Here is a 20401-nt window from a genome sequence, read left to right as displayed (position 1 = left end):
GATATTAGGGCCAGGGATATTAGGGCCAGGGATATTAGGGCCAGGGATATTAGGGCCAGGGATATTAGGGCCAGGGATATTAGGGCCAGGGATATTAGGGCCAGGGATTTTAGGGCAAGGGATATTAGGGCCAGGGATATTAGGGCCAGGGATATTAGGGCCAGGGATATTAGGTCCAGGGATATTAGGGCCAGGGATATTAGGGCCAGGGATATTAGGACCAGGGATATCAGGGCCAGGAATATTAGGGCCAGGGATATTAGGGCCAGGGATATTAGGGCCAGGGATATTAGGGCCAGGGATATTAGGGCCAGGGATATTAGGGCCAGGGATATTAGGGCCAGGGAGATTAGGGCCAGCATTATTAGGGACAGGGATATTAGTGCCAGGGATATTATGGCCAGGGATATTAGGCGCCAGGGATATTAGGGCAAGGGATATTAGGGCCAGGGATATTAGGGCCAGGGATATTAGGGTCAGGGATATTAGGGCCAGGGATATTAGGGCCAGGGATATTTGGGCCAGGGATATTAGGGCCACGGATATTAGGGCCAGGGATATTAGGGCCAGGGATATTAGGGCCAGAGATATTAGGGCCAGGGATATTAGGGCCACGGATATTACGGTCAGGGATATTAGGGCCAGGGATATAATGGCTAGAGATATTAGGGAAAGGCATATTATGTCCAGGGATATTAGGGCCAGGGATATTAGGGCCAGGGATATTAGGGCCAGGGATATTAGGGCCAGGGATATTAATGCCAGGGATATTAGGGCCAGGGATATTAGGGCCAGGGATATTATGGCCAGTGATATTAGGGCCAGGGATATTAGGGCCAGGGATATTAGGGCCAGGGATATTAGGGCCAGGGATATTAGGTCCAGGGATATTAGGGCCAGGGATATTAGGGCCAGGGATATTAGGGCCAGGGATATTAGGGTCAGGGATATTAGGGCCATGGATATTAGGGCCAGGGATATTTGGGCCAGGGATATTAGGACCACGGATATTAGGGCCAGGGATATTAGGGCCAGGGATATTAGGGCCAGAGATATTAGGGCCAGGGATATTAGGGCCAGGGATATTACGGTCAGGGATATTAGGGCCAGGGATATAATGGCCAGGGATATTAGGGCCAGGCATATTATGGCCAGGGATATTAGGGCCAGGGATATTAGGGCCAGGGATATTAGGGCCAGGGATATTAGGGCCAGGGATATTAAGGCCAGGGATATTAGGGCCAGGGATATTAGGGCCAGGGATATTATGGCCAGCGATATTAGGGCCAGGGATATTAGGGCCAAGGATATTAGGGCCAGGGATATTAGGGCCAGAAATATTAGGGCCAGGGATATTAGGGCCAGGGATATTAGGGCCAGGGATATTACGGCCAGGGATATCAGGTCCACGGATATTACGGCCAGGGATATTAGGGCCAGGGATATTAGGGCCAGAGATCATAGGGCCAGGGATATTAGGGCCAGGGATATTAGGGCCAGGGTTATTAGGGCCAGGGTTATTAAGGCCAGGGATATTAGGGCCAGGGATATTAGGGCCAGGGATATTAGGGCCAGGGATATTAGGGCCAGGGATATTAGGGCCAGGGATATTAGGGCCAGGGATATTAGGGCCAGGGATATTAGGGCAAGGGATATTAGGGCCAGGGATATTAGGGCCAGGGATATTAGTGCCAGGGATATTAGGGCCAGGGATATTAGGTCCAGGGATATTAGGGCCAGGGATATTAGGTCCAGGGATATTAGGGCCAGGGATATTAGGGCCATGGATATTAGGGCCAGGGATATTAGGGCCAGGGTTATTAGGGCCAGGGATATTAGGGCCAGGGATATTAGGGCCAGGGATATTAGGGCCAGGGATATTAGGGCCAGGGATATTAGGGCCAGGGATATTAGGGCCAGGGATATTAGGGCCAGGGATTTTAGGGCAAGGGATATTAGGGCCAGGGATATTAGGGCCAGGGATATTAGGGCCAGGGATATTAGGTCCAGGGATATTAGGGCCAGAGATATTAGGGCCAGGGATATTAGGACCAGGGATATCAGGGCCAGGAATATGAGGGCCAGGGATATTAGGGCCAGGGATATTAGGGCCAGGGATATTAGGGCCAGGGATATTAGGGCCAGGGATATTAGGGCCAGGGATATTAGGGCCAGGGATATTAGGGCCAGGGAGATTAGGGCCAGCATTATTAGGGACAGGGATATTAGTGCCAGGGATATTATGGCCAGGGATATTAGGCGCCAGGGATATTAGGGCAAGGGATATTAGGGCCAGGGATATTAGGGCCAGGGATATTAATGCCAGGGATATTAGGGCCAGGGATATTAGGGCCAGGGATATTAGGGCCAGGGATATTAGGGCCAGGGATATTAATGCCAGGGATATTAGGGCCAGGGATATTAGGGCCAGGGATATTATGGCCAGTGATATTAGGGCCAGGGATATTAGGGCCAGGGATATTAGGGCCAGGGATATTAGGGCCAGGGATATTAGGTCCAGGGATATTAGGGCCAGGGATATTAGGGCCAGGGATATTAGGGCCAGGGATATTAGGGCCAGGGATATTAGGTCCACGGATATTACGGCCAGAGATATTAGGGCGAGGGATATTAGGGCCAGGGATATTAGGGCCAGGGATATTAGGGTCAGGGATATTAGGGCCATGGATATTAGGGCCAGGGATATTTGGGCCAGGGATATTAGGACCACGGATATTAGGGCCAGGGATATTAGGGCCAGGGATATTAGGGCCAGAGATATTAGGGCCAGGGATATTAGGGCCAGGGATATTACGGTCAGGGATATTAGGGCCAGGGATATAATGGCCAGGGATATTAGGGCCAGGCATATTATGGCCAGGGATATTAGGGCCAGGGATATTAGGGCCAGGGATATTAGGGCCAGGGATATTAGGGCCAGGGATATTAAGGCCAGGGATATTAGGGCCAGGGATATTAGGGCCAGGGATATTATGGCCAGCGATATTAGGGCCAGGGATATTAGGGCCTAGGATATTAGGGCCAGGGATATTAGGGCCAGAAATATTAGGGCCAGGGATATTAGGGCCAGGGATATTAGGGCCAGGGATATTACGGCCAGGGATATCAGGTCCACGGATATTACGGCCAGGGATATTAGGGCCAGGGATATTAGGGCCAGAGATATTAGGGCCAGGGATATTAGGGCCAGGGATATTAGGGCCAGGGTTATTAGGGCCAGGGTTATTAAGGCCAGGGATATTAGGGCCAGGGATATTAGGGCCAGGGATATTAGGGCCAGGGATATTAGTGCCAGGGATATTAGGGCCAGGGATATTAGGGTCAGGGATATTAGGGCCAGGGATATTAGGGCCAGGGATATTAGGGCAAGGGATATTAGGGCCAGGGATATTAGGGCCAGGGATATTAGTGCCAGGGATATTAGGGCCAGGGATATTAGGTCCAGGGATATTAGGGCCAGGGATATTAGGTCCAGGGATATTAGGGCCAGGGATATTAGGGCCATGGATATTAGGGCAAGGGATATTAGGGCCAGGGATATTAGGTGCAGGGATATTAGGGCCAGGGATATTAGGGCCAGGGATATTAGGGCCAGGGATATTAGGGCCAGGGATATTAGGTCCACGGATATTACCGCCAGAGATATTAGGGCGAGGGATATTAGGGCCAGGGATATTAGGGCCAGGGATATTAGGGTCATGGATATTAGGGCCAGGGATATTAGGGCCAGGGATATTTGGGCCAGGGATATTAGGGCCACGGATATTAGGGCCAGGGACATTAGGGCCAGGGATATTAGGGCCAGAGATATTAGGGCCAGGGATATTAGGGCCAGGGATATTACGGTCAGGGATATTAGGGCCAGGGATATAATGGCCAGGGATATTAGGGCCAGGCATATTATGGCCAGGGATATTTGGGCCAGGGATATTAGGGCCACGGATATTAGGGCCAGGGATATTAGGGCCAGGGGAATTAGGGCCAGAGATATTAGGGCCAGGGATATTAGGGCCAGGGATATTGGGGCCAGGGATATTAGGGCCAGGGATTTTAGGGCAAGGGATATTAGGGCCAGGGATATTAGGGCCAGGGATATTAGTGCCAGGGATATTAGGGCCAGGGATATTAGGTCCTGGGATATTAGGGCCAGGGATATTAGGTCCAGGGATATTAGTGCCAGGGATATTAGGGCCATGGATATTAGGGCCAGGGATATTAGGGCCAGGGATATTAGGTCCAGGGATATTAGGGCCAGGGATATTAGGGCCAGGGATATTAGGGCCAGGGATATTAGGGCCAGGGATATTAGGTCCACGGATATTACGGCCAGAGATATTAGGGCGAGGGATATTAGGGCCAGGGATATTAGGGCCAGGGATATTAGGGTCAGGGATATTAGGGCCAGGGATATTAGGGCCAGGGATATTTGGGCCAGGGATATTAGGGCCACGGATATTAGGGCCAGGGATATTAGGGCCAGGGGAATTAGGGCCAGAGATATTAGGGCCAGGGATATTAGGGCCAGGGATATTATGGTCAGGGATATTAGGGCCAGGGATATAATGGCCAGGGATTTTAGGGCCAGGGATATTAGGGCCAGAGATATTAGGGCCAGGGATATTAGGGCCAGGGATATTACGGTCAGGGATATTAGGGCCAGGGATATAATGGCCAGGGATATTAGGGCCAGGCATATTATGGCCAGGGATATTAGGGCCAGGGATATTAGGGCCAGGGATATTAGGGCCAGGGATATTAGGGCCAGGGATATTAAGGCCAGGGATATTAGGGCCAGGGATATTAGGGCCACGGATTTTATGGCCAGCGATATTAGGGCCAGGGATATTAGGGCCAGGGATATTAGGGCCAGGGATATTAGGGCCAGAAATATTAGGGCCAGGGATATTAGGGCCAGGGATATTAGGGCCAGGGATATTAGGGCCAGGGATATTAGGGCCAGGGATATTAGGTCCACCGATATTATGGCCAGGGATATTAGGGCCAGGGATATTAGGGCCAGAGATATTAGGGCCAGGGATATTAGGGCCAGGGATATTAGGGCCAGGGTTATTAGGGACAGGGTTATTAAGGCCAGGGATATTAGGGCCAGGGATATTAGGGCCAGGGATATTAGGGCCAGGGATATTAGGGCCAGGGATATTGGGGCCAGGGATATTAGGGCCAGGGATTTTAGGGCAAGGGATATTAGGGCCAGGGATATTAGGGCCAGGGATATTAGTGCCAGGGATATTAGGGCCAGGGATATTAGGTCCTGGGATATTAAGGCCAGGGATATTAGGTCCAGGGATATTAGTGCCAGGGATATTAGGGCCATGGATATTAGGGCCAGGGATATTAGGGCCAGGGATATTAGGTCCAGGAATATTAGGGCCAGGGATATTAGGGCCAGGGATATTAGGGCGAGGGATATTAGGGCCAGGGATATTAGGTCCACGGATATTACGGCCAGAGATATTAGGGCGAGGGATATTAGGGCCAGGGATATTAGGGCCAGGGATATTAGGGTCAGGGATATTAGGGCCAGGGATATTAGGGCCAGGGATATTGGGGCCAGGGATATTAGGGCCACGGATATTAGGGCCAGGGATATTAGGGCCAGGGGAATTAGGGCCAGAGATATTAGGGCCAGGGATATTAGGGCCAGGGATATTACGGTCAGGGATATTAGGGCCAGGGATATAATGGCCAGGGATATTAGGGCCAGGCATATTATGGCCAGGGATATTAGGGCCAGGGATATTAGGGCCAGGGATATTAGGGCCAGGGATATTAGGGCCAGGGATATTAAGGCCAGGGATATTAGGGCCAGGGATATTAGGGCCAGGGATATTATGGCCAGCGATATTAGGGCCAGGGATATTAGGGCCAAGGATATTAGGGCCAGGGATATTAGGGCCAGAAATATTAGGGCCAGGGATATTAGGGCCAGGGATATTAGGGCCAGGGATATTACGGCCAGGGATATCAGGTCCACGGATATTACGGCCAGGGATATTAGGGCCAGGGATATTAGGGCCAGAGATATTAGGGCCAGGGATATTAGGGCCAGGGATATTAGGGCCAGGGTTATTAGGGCCAGGGTTATTAAGGCCAGGGATATTAGGGCCAGGGATATTAGGGCCAGGGATATTAGGGCCAGGGATATTAGGGCCAGGGATATTAGGGCCAGGGTTATTAGGGCCAGGGTTATTAAGGCCAGGGATATTAGGGCCAGGGATATTAGGGCCAGGGATATTAGGGCCAGGGATATTAGGGCCAGGGATATTAGGGCCAGGGATATTAGGGCCAGGGATATTAGGGCCAGGGATATTAGGGCAAGGGATATTAGGGCCAGGGATATTAGGGCCAGGGATATTAGTGCCAGGGATATTAGGGCCAGGGATATTAGGTCCAGGGATATTAGGGCCAGGGATATTAGGTCCAGGGATATTAGGGCCAGGGATATTAGGGCCATGGATATTAGGGCCAGGGATATTAGGGCCAGGGTTATTAGGGCCAGGGATATTAGGGCCAGGGATATTAGGGCCAGGGATATTAGGGCCAGGGATATTAGGGCCAGGGATATTAGGGCCAGGGATATTAGGGCCAGGGATATTAGGGCCAGGGATTTTAGGGCAAGGGATATTAGGGCCAGGGATATTAGGGCCAGGGATATTAGGGCCAGGGATATTAGGTCCAGGGATATTAGGGCCAGGGATATTAGGGCCAGGGATATTAGGACCAGGGATATCAGGGCCAGGAATATGAGGGCCAGGGATATTAGGGCCAGGGATATTAGGGCCAGGGATATTAGGGCCAGGGATATTAGGGCCAGGGATATTAGGGCCAGAGATATTAGGGCCAGGGATATTAGGGCCAGGCAGATTAGGGCCAGCATTATTAGGGACAGGGATATTAGTGCCAGGGATATTATGGCCAGGGATATTAGGCGCCAGGGATATTAGGGCAAGGGATATTAGGGCCAGGGATATTAGGGCCAGGGATATTAGGGTCAGGGATATTAGGGCCAGGGATATTAGGGCCAGGGATATTTGGGCCAGGGATATTAGGGCCACGGATATTAGGGCCAGGGATATTAGGGCCAGGGATATTAGGGCCAGAGATATTAGGGCCAGGGATATTAGGGCCATGGATATTACGGTCATGGATATTAGGGCCAGGGATATAATGGCTAGAGATATTAGGGAAAGGCATATTATGTCCAGGGATATTAGGGCCAGGGATATTAGGGCCAGGGATATTAGGGCCAGGGATATTAGGGCCAGGGATATTAATGCCAGGGATATTAGGGCCAGGGATATTAGGGCCAGGGATATTATGGCCAGTGATATTAGGGCCAGGGATATTAGGGCCAGGGATATTAGGGCCAGGGATATTAGGGCCAGGGATATTAGGTCCAGGGATATTAGGGCCAGGGATATTAGGGCCAGGGATATTAGGGCCAGGGATATTAGGGCCAGGGATATTAGGTCCACGGATATTACGGCCAGAGATATTAGGGCGAGGGATATTAGGGCCAGGGATATTAGGGCCAGGGATATTAGGGTCAGGGATATTAGGGCCATGGATATTAGGGCCAGGGATATATGGGCCAGGGATATTAGGACCACGGATATTAGGGCCAGGGATATTAGGGCCAGGGATATTAGGGCCAGAGATATTAGGGCCAGGGATATTAGGGCCAGGGATATTACGGTCAGGGATATTAGGGCCAGGGATATAATGGGCAGGGATATTATGGCCAGGCATATTATGGCCAGGGATATTAGGGCCAGGGATATTAGGGCCAGGGATATTAGGGCCAGGGATATTAGGGCCAGGGATATTAAGGCCAGGGATATTAGGGCCAGGGATATTAGGGCCAGGGATATTATGGCCAGCGATATTAGGGCCAGGGATATTAGGGTCTAGGATATTAGGGCCAGGGATATTAGGGCCAGAAATATTAGGGCCAGGGATATTAGGGCCAGGGATATTAGGGCCAGGGATATTACGGCCAGGGATATCAGGTCAACGGATATTACGGCCAGGGATATTAGGGCCAGGGATATTAGGGCCAGAGATATTAGGGCCAGGGATATTAGGGCCAGGGATATTAGGGCCAGGGTTATTAGGGCCAGGGTTATTAAGGCCAGGGATATTAGGGCCAGGGATATTAGGGCCAGGGATATTAGGGCCAGGGATATTAGGGCCAGGGATATTAGGGCCAGGGATATTAGGGTCAGGGATATTAGGGCCAGGGATATTAGGGCAAGGGATATTAGGGCCAGGGATATTAGGGCCAGGGATATTAGTGCCAGGGATATTAGGGCCAGGGATATTAGGTCCAGGGATATTAGGGCCAGGGATATTAGGGCCATGGATATTAGGGCCAGGGATATTAGGGCCAGGGATATTAGGGCCAGGGATATTAGGGCCAGGGATATTAGGGCCAGCGATATTAGGGCCAGGGATATTAGGGCCAGGGATATTAGGGCCAGGGATATTAGAGCCAGGCATATTAGGGCCAGGGATATTAGGACCAGGTATATTAGGGCCAGGGATATTAGGGCCAGGGATATTAGGGCCAGGGATATTAGGGCCAGGGATATTAGGGCCAGGGATATTAGGGCCAGGGATATTAGGGCCAGGGATATTAGGGCCAGGGATATTTGGGCCAGGGATATTAGGGCCACGGATATTAGGACCAGGGATATTACGGCCAGGGATATTAGGGCCAGAGATATTAGGGCCAGGGATATTAGGGCCAGGGATATTATGGTCAGGGATATTAGGGCCAGGGATATAATGGCCAGGGATATTAGGGCCAGGCATATTATGGCCAGGGATATTAGGGCCAGGGATATTAGGGCCAGGGATATTAGGGCCAGGGATATTAGGGCCAGGGATATTAAGGCCAAGGATATTAGGGCCAGGGATATTATGGCCAGGGATATTAGGGCCAGGGATATTAGGGCCAGGGATATTATGGCCAGGGATATCAGGTCCACGGATATTACGGCCAGGGATATTAGGGCCAGGGATATTAGGGCCAGAGATATTAGGGCCAGGGATATTAGGGCCAGGGATATTAGGGCCAGGGTTATTAGGGCCAGGGATATTAGGGCCAGGGATATTATGGCCAGGGATATTATGGAAGGGATATTAAGCCTGGGATATTAGGGCCAGGTATATTAGGGCCAGGGATATTAGGACCAGGGATATAAGGGCCAGGGATATTAGGGCCAGGGATATTATGGCCAGGGATATTAGGGCCAGGGATATTAGGGCCAGGGATATTGGGGCCAGGGATATTAGGGCCAGGGATATTAGGGCCAGGGATATTAGGGCCAGGAATATTAGGGCCAGGGATATTAGGGCCAGGGATTTTAGGGCCAGGGATATTAGGGCCAGGGATATTAGGGCCAGGGATATTAGGGCCAGGGATATCAGGGCCAGGGATATCAGGGCCAGGGATATTAGGGCCAGGGATATTAGCGCCAGGGATATTAGGGCCAGGGATTTTAGGGCCAGGGATATTAGGGCCAGGGATATTATGGCCAGGGATATTATGGCTAGGGATATGAGGGCCAGGGATATGAGGGCCAGGGATATTAGGGCCAGGGATATTAGGGCCAGGGATTTTAGGGCCAGGGATATTAGGGCCAGGGATATTAGGGCCAGGGATATTAGGGCCAGGGATATTAGGGCCAGGGATATTAGGGCCAGGGATATTAGGGCCAGGGATATTAGGGCCAGGGATATTAGGGCCAGGGATATTAGGGCCAGGGATATTAGGGCCAGGGATATTAGGGCCAGGGATATTAGGGCCAGGGATATTAGGGCCAGGGATATTAGGGCCAGGGATATTAGGCCCAGTGATATTAGGGCCAGGGATTTTAGGGCAAGGGATATTAGGGACAGGGATATTAGGGCCAGGGATATTAGGGCCAGGGATGTTAGGTCCACGGATATTAGGGCCAGGGATATTAGGGCCAGGGATATTAGGGCCAGGGATATTAGGGCCAGGGATATTAGGGCCAGGGTTATTAGGGCCAGGGATATTAGGGCCAGGGATATTAGGGCCAGGGATATTAGGGCCAGGGATATTAGGGCCAGGGATATTAGGGCCAGGGATATTAGGGCCAGGGATATTAGGGCCAGGGATATTAGGGCCATGGATTTTAGGGCAAGGGATATTAGGGCCAGGGATATTAGGGCCAGGGATATTAGGGCCAGGGATATTAGGTCCAGGGATATTAGGGCCAGGGATATTAGGGCCAGGGATATTAGGACCAGGGATATCAGGGCCAGGAATATTAGGGCCAGGGATATTAGGGCCAGGGATATTAGGGCCAGGGATATTAGGGCCAGGGATATTAGGGCCAGGGATATTAGGGCCAGGGATATTAGGGCCAGGGAGATTAGGGCCATCATTATTAGGGACAGGGATATTAGTGCCAGGGATATTATGGCCAGGGATATTAGGCGCCAGGGATATTAGGGCAAGGGATATTAGGGCCAGGGATATTAGGGCCAGGGATATTAGGGTCAGGGATATTAGGGCCAGGGATATTAGGGCCAGGGATATTTGGGCCAGGGATATTAGGGCCACGGATATTAGGGCCAGGGATATTAGGGCCAGGGATATTAGGGCCAGAGATATTAGGGCCAGGGATATTAGGGCCACGGATATTACGGTCAGGGATATTAGGGCCAGGGATATAATGGCTAGAGATATTAGGGAAAGGCATATTATGTCCAGGGATATTAGGGCCAGGGATATTAGGGCCAGGGATATTAGGGCCAGGGATATTAGGGCCAGGGATATTAATGCCAGGGATATTAGGGCCAGGGATATTAGGGCCAGGGATATTATGGCCAGTGATATTAGGGCCAGGGATATTAGGGCCAGGGATATTAGGGCCAGGGATATTAGGGCCAGGGATATTAGGTCCAGGGATATTAGGGCCAGGGATATTAGGGCCAGGGATATTAGGGCCAGGGATATTAGGTCCACGGATATTACGGCCAGAGATATTAGGGCGAGGGATATTAGGGCCAGGGATATTAGGGCCAGGGATATTAGGGTCAGGGATATTAGGGCCAGGGATATTAGGGCCAGGGATATTAGGGCCAGGGATATTAGGTCCAGGGATATTAGGGCCAGGGATATTAGGGCCAGGGATATTAGGGCCAGGGATTTTAATGCCAGGGATATTAGGGCCAGGGATATTAGGGCCAGGGATATTATGGCCAGTGATATTAGGGCCAGGGATATTAGGGCCAGGGATATTAGGGCCAGGGATATTAGGGCCAGGGATATTAGGTCCAGGGATATTAGGGCCAGGGATATTAGGGCCAGGGATATTAGGGCCAGGGATATTATGGCCAGTGATATTAGGGCCAGGGATATTAGGGCCAGGGATATTAGGGCCAGGGATATTAGGGCCAGGGATATTAGGTCCAGGGATATTAGGGCCAGGGATATTAGGGCCAGGGATATTAGGGCCAGGGATATTAGGTCCACGGATATTACGGCCAGAGATATTAGGGCGAGGGATATTAGGGCCAGGGATATTAGGGCCAGGGATATTAGGGTCAGGGATATTAGGGCCAGGGATATTAGGGCCAGGGATATTAGGGCCAGGGATATTAGGTCCAGGGATATTAGGGCCAGGGATATTAGGGCCAGGGATATTAGGGCCAGGGATATTAATGCCAGGGATATTAGGGCCAGGGATATTAGGGCCAGGGATATTATGGCCAGTGATATTAGGGCCAGGGATATTAGGGCCAGGGATATTAGGGCCAGGGATATTAGGGCCAGGGATATTAGGTCCAGGGATATTAGGGCCAGGGATATTAGGGCCAGGGATATTAGGGCCAGGGATATTAGGTCCACGGATATTACGGCCAGAGATATTAGGGCGAGGGATATTAGGGCCAGGGATATTAGGGCCAGGGATATTAGGGTCAGGGATATTAGGGCCATGGATATTAGGGCCAGGGATATTTGGGCCAGGGATATTAGGACCACGGATATTAGGGCCAGGGATATTAGGGCCAGGGATATTAGGGCCAGAGATATTAGGGCCAGGGATATTAGGGCCAGGGATATTACGGTCAGGGATATTAGGGCCAGGGATATAATGGCCAGGGATATTAGGGCCAGGCATATTATGGCCAGGGATATTAGGGCCAGGGCTATTAGGGCCAGGGATATTAGGGCCAGGGATATTAGGGCCAGGGATATTAAGGCCAGGGATATTAGGGCCAGGGATATTAGGGCCAGGGATATTATGGCCAGCGATATTAGGGCCAGGGATATTAGGGCCAAGGATATTAGGGCCAGGGATATTAGGGCCAGAAATATTAGGGCCAGGGATATTAGGGCCAGGGATATTAGGGCCAGGGATATTACGGCCAGGGATATCAGGTCCACGGATATTACGGCCAGGGATATTAGGGCCAGGGATATTAGGGCCAGAGATATTAGGGCCAGGGATATTAGGGCCAGGGATATTAGGGCCAGGGTTATTAGGGCCAGGGTTATTAAGGCCAGGGATATTAGGGCCAGGGATATTAGGGCCAGGGATATTAGGGCCAGGGATATTAGGGCCAGGGATATTAGGGCCAGGGTTATTAGGGTCAGGGTTATTAAGGCCAGGGATATTAGGGCCAGGGATATTAGGGCCAGGGATATTAGGGCCAGGGATATTAGGGCCAGGGATATTGGGGCCAGGGATATTATGGCCAGGGATATTAGGGCCAGGGATATTAGGGCCAGGGATATTAGGGCCAGGGATTTTAGGGCAAGGGATATTAGGGCCAGGGATATTAGGGCCAGGGATATTAGTGCCAGGGTTATTAGGGCCAGGGATATTAGGTCCAGGGATAGTAGGGCCAGGGATATTAGGTCCAGGGATATTAGGGCCAGGGATATTAGGGCCATGGATATTAGGGCCAGGGATATTAGGGCCAGGGATATTAGGGCCAGGGATATTAGGGCCAGGGATATTAGGGCCAGCGATATTAGGGCCAGGGATATTAGGGCCAGGGATATTAGGGCCAGGGATATTAGAGCCAGGCATATTAGGGCCAGGGATATTAGGACCAGGTATATTAGGGCCAGGGATATTAGGGCCAGGGATATTAGGGCCAGGGATATTAGGGCCAGGGATATTAGGGCCAGGGATATTAGGGCCAGGGATATTAGGGCCAGGGATATTAGGGCCAGGGATATTTGGGCCAGGGATATTAGGGCCACGGATATTAGGACCACGGATATTAGGGCCAGGGATATTAGGGCCAGAGATATTAGGGCCAGGGATATTAGGGCCAGGGATATTACGGTCAGGGATATTAGGGCCAGGGATATAATGGCCAGGGATATTAGGGCCAGGCATATTATGGCCAGGGATATTAGGACCAGGGATATTAGGGCCAGGGATATTAGGGCCAGGGTTATTAGGGCCAGGGATATTAGGGCCAGGGATATTAGGGCCAGGGATATTAGGGCCAGGGATATTAGGGCCAGGGATATTAGGGCCAGGGATATTAGGGCCAGGGATATTAGGGCCAGGGATATTAGGGCCAGGGATTTTAGGGCAAGGGATATTAGGGCCAGGGATATTAGGGCCAGGGATATTAGGGCCAGGGATATTAGGTCCAGGGATATTAGGGCCAGGGATATTAGGGCCAGGGATATTAGGACCAGGGATATCAGGGCCAGGAATATTAGGGCCAGGGATATTAGGGCCAGGGATATTAGGGCCAGGGATATTAGGGCCAGGGATATTAGGGCCAGGGATATTAGGGCCAGGGATATTAGGGCCAGGGAGATTAGGGCCAGCATTATTAGGGACAGGGATATTAGTGCCAGGGATATTATGGCCAGGGATATTAGGCGCCAGGGATATTAGGGCAAGGGATATTAGGGCCAGGGATATTAGGGCCAGGGATATTAGGGTCAGGGATATTAGGGCCAGGGATATTAGGGCCAGGGATATTTGGGCCAGGGATATTAGGGCCACGGATATTAGGGCCAGGGATATTAGGGCCAGGGATATTAGGGCCAGAGATATTAGGGCCAGGGATATTAGGGCCACGGATATTACGGTCAGGGATATTAGGGCCAGGGATATAATGGCTAGAGATATTAGGGAAAGGCATATTATGTCCAGGGATATTAGGGCCAGGGATATTAGGGCCAGGGATATTAGGGCCAGGGATATTAGGGCCAGGGATATTAATGCCAGGGATATTAGGGCCAGGGATATTAGGGCCAGGGATATTATGGCCAGTGATATTAGGGCCAGGGATATTAGGGCCAGGGATATTAGGGCCAGGGATATTAGGGCCAGGGATATTAGGTCCAGGGATATTAGGGCCAGGGATATTAGGGCCAGGGATATTAGGGCCAGGGATATTAGGGTCAGGGATATTAGGGCCATGGATATTAGGGCCAGGGATATTTGGGCCAGGGATATTAGGACCACGGATATTAGGGCCAGGGATATTAGGGCCAGGGATATTAGGGCCAGAGATATTAGGGCCAGGGATATTAGGGCCAGGGATATTACGGTCAGGGATATTAGGGCCAGGGATATAATGGCCAGGGATATTAGGGCCAGGCATATTATGGCCAGGGATATTAGGGCCAGGGATATTAGGGCCAGGGATATTAGGGCCAGGGATATTAGGGCCAGGGATATTAAGGCCAGGGATATTAGGGCCAGGGATATTAGGGCCAGGGATATTATGGCCAGCGATATTAGGGCCAGGGATATTAGGGCCAGGGATATTAGGGCCAGGGATATTAGGGCCAGGGATATTAGGGTCAGGGATATTAGGGCCATGGATATTAGGGCCAGGGATATTTGGGCCAGGGATATTAGGACCACGGATATTAGGGCCAGGGATATTAGGGCCAGGGATATTAGGGCCAGAGATATTAGGGCCAGGGATATTAGGGCCAGGGATATTACGGTCAGGGATATTAGGGCCAGGGATATAATGGCCAGGGATATTAGGGCCAGGCATATTATGGCCAGGGATATTAGGGCCAGGGATATTAGGGCCAGGGATATTAGGGCCAGGGATATTAGGGCCAGGGATATTAAGGCCAGGGATATTAGGGCCAGGGATATTAGGGCCAGGGATATTATGGCCAGCGATATTAGGGCCAGGGATATTAGGGCCAAGGATATTAGGGCCAGGGATATTAGGGCCAGAAATATTAGGGCCAGGGATATTAGGGCCAGGGATATTAGGGCCAGGGATATTACGGCCAGGGATATCAGGTCCACGGATATTACGGCCAGGGATATTAGGGCCAGGGATATTAGGGCCAGAGATAATAGGGCCAGGGATATTAGGGCCAGGGATATTAGGGCCAGGGTTATTAGGGCCAGGGTTATTAAGGCCAGGGATATTAGGGCCAGGGATATTAGGGCCAGGGATATTAGGGCCAGGGATATTAGGGCCAGGGATATTAGGGCCAGGGATATTAGGGCCAGGGATATTAGGGCCAGGGATATTAGGGCAAGGGATATTAGGGCCAGGGATATTAGGGCCAGGGATATTAGTGCCAGGGATATTAGGGCCAGGGATATTAGGTCCAGGGATATTAGGGCCAGGGATATTAGGTCCAGGGATATTAGGGCCAGGGATATTAGGGCCATGGATATTAGGGCCAGGGATATTAGGGCCAGGGTTATTAGGGCCAGGGATATTAGGGCCAGGGATATTAGGGCCAGGGATATTAGGGCCAGGGATATTAGGGCCAGGGATATTAGGGCCAGGGATATTAGGGCCAGGGATATTAGGGCCAGGGATTTTAGGGCAAGGGATATTAGGGCCAGGGATATTAGGGCCAGGGATATTAGGGCCAGGGATATTAGGTCCAGGGATATTAGGGCCAGAGATATTAGGGCCAGGGATATTAGGACCAGGGATATCAGGGCCAGGAATATGAGGGCCAGGGATATTAGGGCCAGGGATATTAGGGCCAGGGATATTAGGGCCAGGGATATTAGGGCCAGGGATATTAGGGCCAGGGATATTAGGGCCAGGGATATTAGGGCCAGGGAGATTAGGGCCAGCATTATTAGGGACAGGGATATTAGTGCCAGGGATATTATGGCCAGGGATATTAGGCGCCAGGGATATTAGGGCAAGGGATATTAGGGCCAGGGATATTAGGGCCAGGGATATTAATGCCAGGGATATTAGGGCCAGGGATATTAGGGCCAGGGATATTAGGGCCAGGGATATTAGGGCCAGGGATATTAATGCCAGGGATATTAGGGCCAGGGATATTAGGGCCAGGGATATTATGGCCAGTGATATTAGGGCCAGGGATATTAGGGCCAGGGATATTAGGGCCAGGGATATTAGGGCCAGGGATATTAGGTCCAGGGATATTAGGGCCAGGGATATTAGGGCCAGGGATATTAGGGCCAGGGATATTAGGGCCAGGGATATTAGGTCCACGGATATTACGGCCAGAGATATTAGGGCGAGGGATATTAGGGCCAGGGATATTAGGGCCAGGGATATTAGGGTCAGGGATATTAGGGCCATGGATATTAGGGCCAGGGATATTTGGGCCAGGGATATTAGGACCACGGATATTAGGGCCAGGGATATTAGGGCCAGGGATATTAGGGCCAGAGATATTAGGGCCAGGGATATTAGGGCCAGGGATATTACGGTCAGGGATATTAGGGCCAGGGATATAATGGCCAGGGATATTAGGGCCAGGCATATTATGGCCAGGGATATTAGGGCCAGGGATATTAGGGCCAGGGATATTAGGGCCAGGGATATTAGGGCCAGGGATATTAAGGCCAGGGATATTAGGGCCAGGGATATTAGGGCCAGGGATATTATGGCCAGCGATATTAGGGCCAGGGATATTAGGGCCTAGGATATTAGGGCCAGGGATATTAGGGCCAGAAATATTAGGGCCAGGGATATTAGGGCCAGGGATATTAGGGCCAGGGATATTACGGCCAGGGATATCAGGTCCACGGATATTACGGCCAGGGATATTAGGGCCAGGGATATTAGGGCCAGAGATATTAGGGCCAGGGATATTAGGGCCAGGGGAATTAGGGCCAGGGTTATTAGGGCCAGGGTTATTAAGGCCAGGGATATTAGGGCCAGGGATATTAGGGCCAGGGATATTAGGGCCAGGGATATTAGGGCCAGGGATATTAGGGCCAGGGATATTAGGGTCAGGGATATTAGGGCCAGGGATATTAGGGCCAGGGATATTAGGGCAAGGGATATTAGGGCCAGGGATATTAGGGCCAGGGATATTAGTGCCAGGGATATTAGGGCCAGGGATATTAGGTCCAGGGATATTAGGGCCAGGGATATTAGGTCCAGGGATATTAGGGCCAGGGATATTAGGGCCATGGATATTAGGGCAAGGGATATTAGGGCCAGGGATATTAGGTCCAGGGATATTAGGGCCAGGGATATTAGGGCCAGGGATATTAGGGCCAGGGATATTAGGGCCAGGGATATTAGGTCCACGGATATTACCGCCAGAGATATTAGGGCGAGGGATATTAGGGCCAGGGATATTAGGGCCAGGGATATTAGGGTCATGGATATTAGGGCCAGGGATATTAGGGCCAGGGATATTTGGGCCATGGATATTAGGGCCACGGATATTAGGGCCAGGGATATTAGGGCCAGGGATATTAGGGCCAGAGATATTAGGGCCAGGGATATTAGGGCCAGGGATATTACGGTCAGGGATATTAGGGCCAGGGATATAATGGCCAGGGATATTAGGGCCAGGCATATTATGGCCAGGGATATTTGGGCCAGGGATATTAGGGCCACGGATATTAGGGCCAGGGATATTAGGGCCAGGGGAATTAGGGCCAGAGATATTAGGGCCAGGGATATTAGGGCCAGGGATATTGGGGCCAGGGATATTAGGGCCCAGCGATTTTAGGGCAAGGGATATTAGGGCCAGGGATATTAGGGCCAGGGATATTAGTGCCAGGGATATTAGGGCCAGGGATATTAGGTCCTGGGATATTAGGGCCAGGGATATTAGGTCCAGGGATATTAGTGCCAGGGATATTAGGGCCATGGATATTAGGGCCAGGGATATTAGGGCCAGGGATATTAGGTCCAGGGATATTAGGGCCAGGGATATTAGGGCCAGGGATATTAGGGCCAGGGATATTAGGGCCAGGGATATTAGGTCCACGGATATTACGGCCAGAGATATTAGGGCGAGGGATATTAGGGCCAGGGATATTAGGGCCAGGGATATTAGGGTCAGGGATATTAGGGCCAGGGATATTAGGGCCAGGGATATTTGGGCCAGGGATATTAGGGCCACGGATATTAGGGCCAGGGATATTAGGGCCAGGGGAATTAGGGCCAGAGATATTAGGGCCAGGGATATTAGGGCCAGGGATATTATGGTCAGGGATATTAGGGCCAGGGATATAATGGCCAGGGATTTTAGGGCCAGGGATATTAGGGCCAGAGATATTAGGGCCAGGGATATTAGGGCCAGGGATATTACGGTCAGGGATATTAGGGCCAGGGATATAATGGCCAGGGATATTAGGGCCAGGCATATTATGGCCAGGGATATTAGGGCCAGGGATATTAGGGCCAGGGATATTAGGGCCAGGGATATTAGGGCCAGGGATATTAAGGCCAGGGATATTAGGGCCAGGGATATTAGGGCCACGGATTTTATGGCCAGCGATATTAGGGCCAGGGATATTAGGGCCAGGGATATTAGGGCCAGGGATATTAGGGCCAGAAATATTAGGGCCAGGGATATTAGGGCCAGGGATATTAGGGCCAGGGATATTAGGGCCAGGGATATTAGGGCCAGGGATATTAGGTCCACCGATATTATGGCCAGGGATATTAGGGCCAGGGATATTAGGGCCAGAGATATTAGGGCCAGGGATATTAGGGCCAGGGATATTAGGGCCAGGGTTATTAGGGACAGGGTTATTAAGGCCAGGGATATTAGGGCCAGGGATATTAGGGCCAGGGATATTAGGGCCAGGGATATTAGGGCCAGGGATATTGGGGCCAGGGATATTAGGGCCAGGGATTTTAGGGCAAGGGATATTAGGGCCAGGGATATTAGGGCCAGGGATATTAGTGCCAGGGATATTAGGGCCAGGGATATTAGGTCCTGGGATATTAAGGCCAGGGATATTAGGTCCAGGGATATTAGTGCCAGGGATATTAGGGCCATGGATATTAGGGCCAGGGATATTAGGGCCAGGGATATTAGGTCCAGGAATATTAGGGCCAGGGATATTAGGGCCAGGGATATTAGGGCGAGGGATATTAGGGCCAGGGATATTAGGTCCACGGATATTACGGCCAGAGATATTAGGGCGACGGATATTAGGGCCAGGGATATTAGGGCCAGGGATATTAGGGTCAGGGATATTAGGGCCAGGGATATTAGGGCCAGGGATATTTGGGCCAGGGATATTAGGGCCACGGATATTAGGGCCAGGGATATTAGGGCCAGGGGAATTAGGGCCAGAGATATTAGGGCCAGGGATATTAGGGCCAGGGATATTACGGTCAGGGATATTAGGGCCAGGGATATAATGGCCAGGGATATTAGGGCCAGGCATATTATGGCCAGGGATATTAGGGCCAGGGATATTAGGGCCAGGGATATTAGGGCCAGGGATATTAGGGCCAGGGATATTAAGGCCAGGGATATTAGGGCCAGGGATATTAGGGCCAGGGATATTATGGCCAGCGATATTAGGGCCAGGGATATTAGGGCCAAGGATATTAGGGCCAGGGATATTAGGGCCAGAAATATTAGGGCCAGGGATATTAGGGCCAGGGATATTAGGGCCAGGGATATTACGGCCAGGGATATCAGGTCCACGGATATTACGGCCAGGGATATTAGGGCCAGGGATATTAGGGCCAGAGATATTAGGGCCAGGGATATTAGGGCCAGGGATATTAGGGCCAGGGTTATTAGGGCCAGGGTTATTAAGGCCAGGGATATTAGGGCCAGGGATATTAGGGCCAGGGATATTAGGGCCAGGGATATTAGGGCCAGGGATATTAGGGCCAGGGATATTAGGGCCAGGGATATTAGGGCCAGGGATATTAGGGCAAGGGATATTAGGGCCAGGGATATTAGGGCCAGGGATATTAGTGCCAGGGATATTAGGGCCAGGGATATTAGGTCCAGGGATATTAGGGCCAGGGATATTAGGTCCAGGGATATTAGGGCCAGGGATATTAGGGCCATGGATATTAGGGCCAGGGATATTAGGGCCAGGGTTATTAGGGCCAGGGATATTAGGGCCAGGGATATTAGGGCCAGGGATATTAGGGC

Source organism: Petromyzon marinus, unplaced genomic scaffold (assembly GCF_048934315.1).
Source record: "Petromyzon marinus isolate PM22_M1 ecotype Great Lakes invasive population unplaced genomic scaffold, UKy_Petmar_22M1.pri1.0 PM_G_Scaffold_48, whole genome shotgun sequence".
NCBI classification, from domain to species: domain Eukaryota; kingdom Metazoa; phylum Chordata; class Hyperoartia; order Petromyzontiformes; family Petromyzontidae; genus Petromyzon; species Petromyzon marinus.
The sequence above is the reverse complement of the archived record's forward strand: the minus strand, read 5'-3'. Positions refer to the sequence as shown.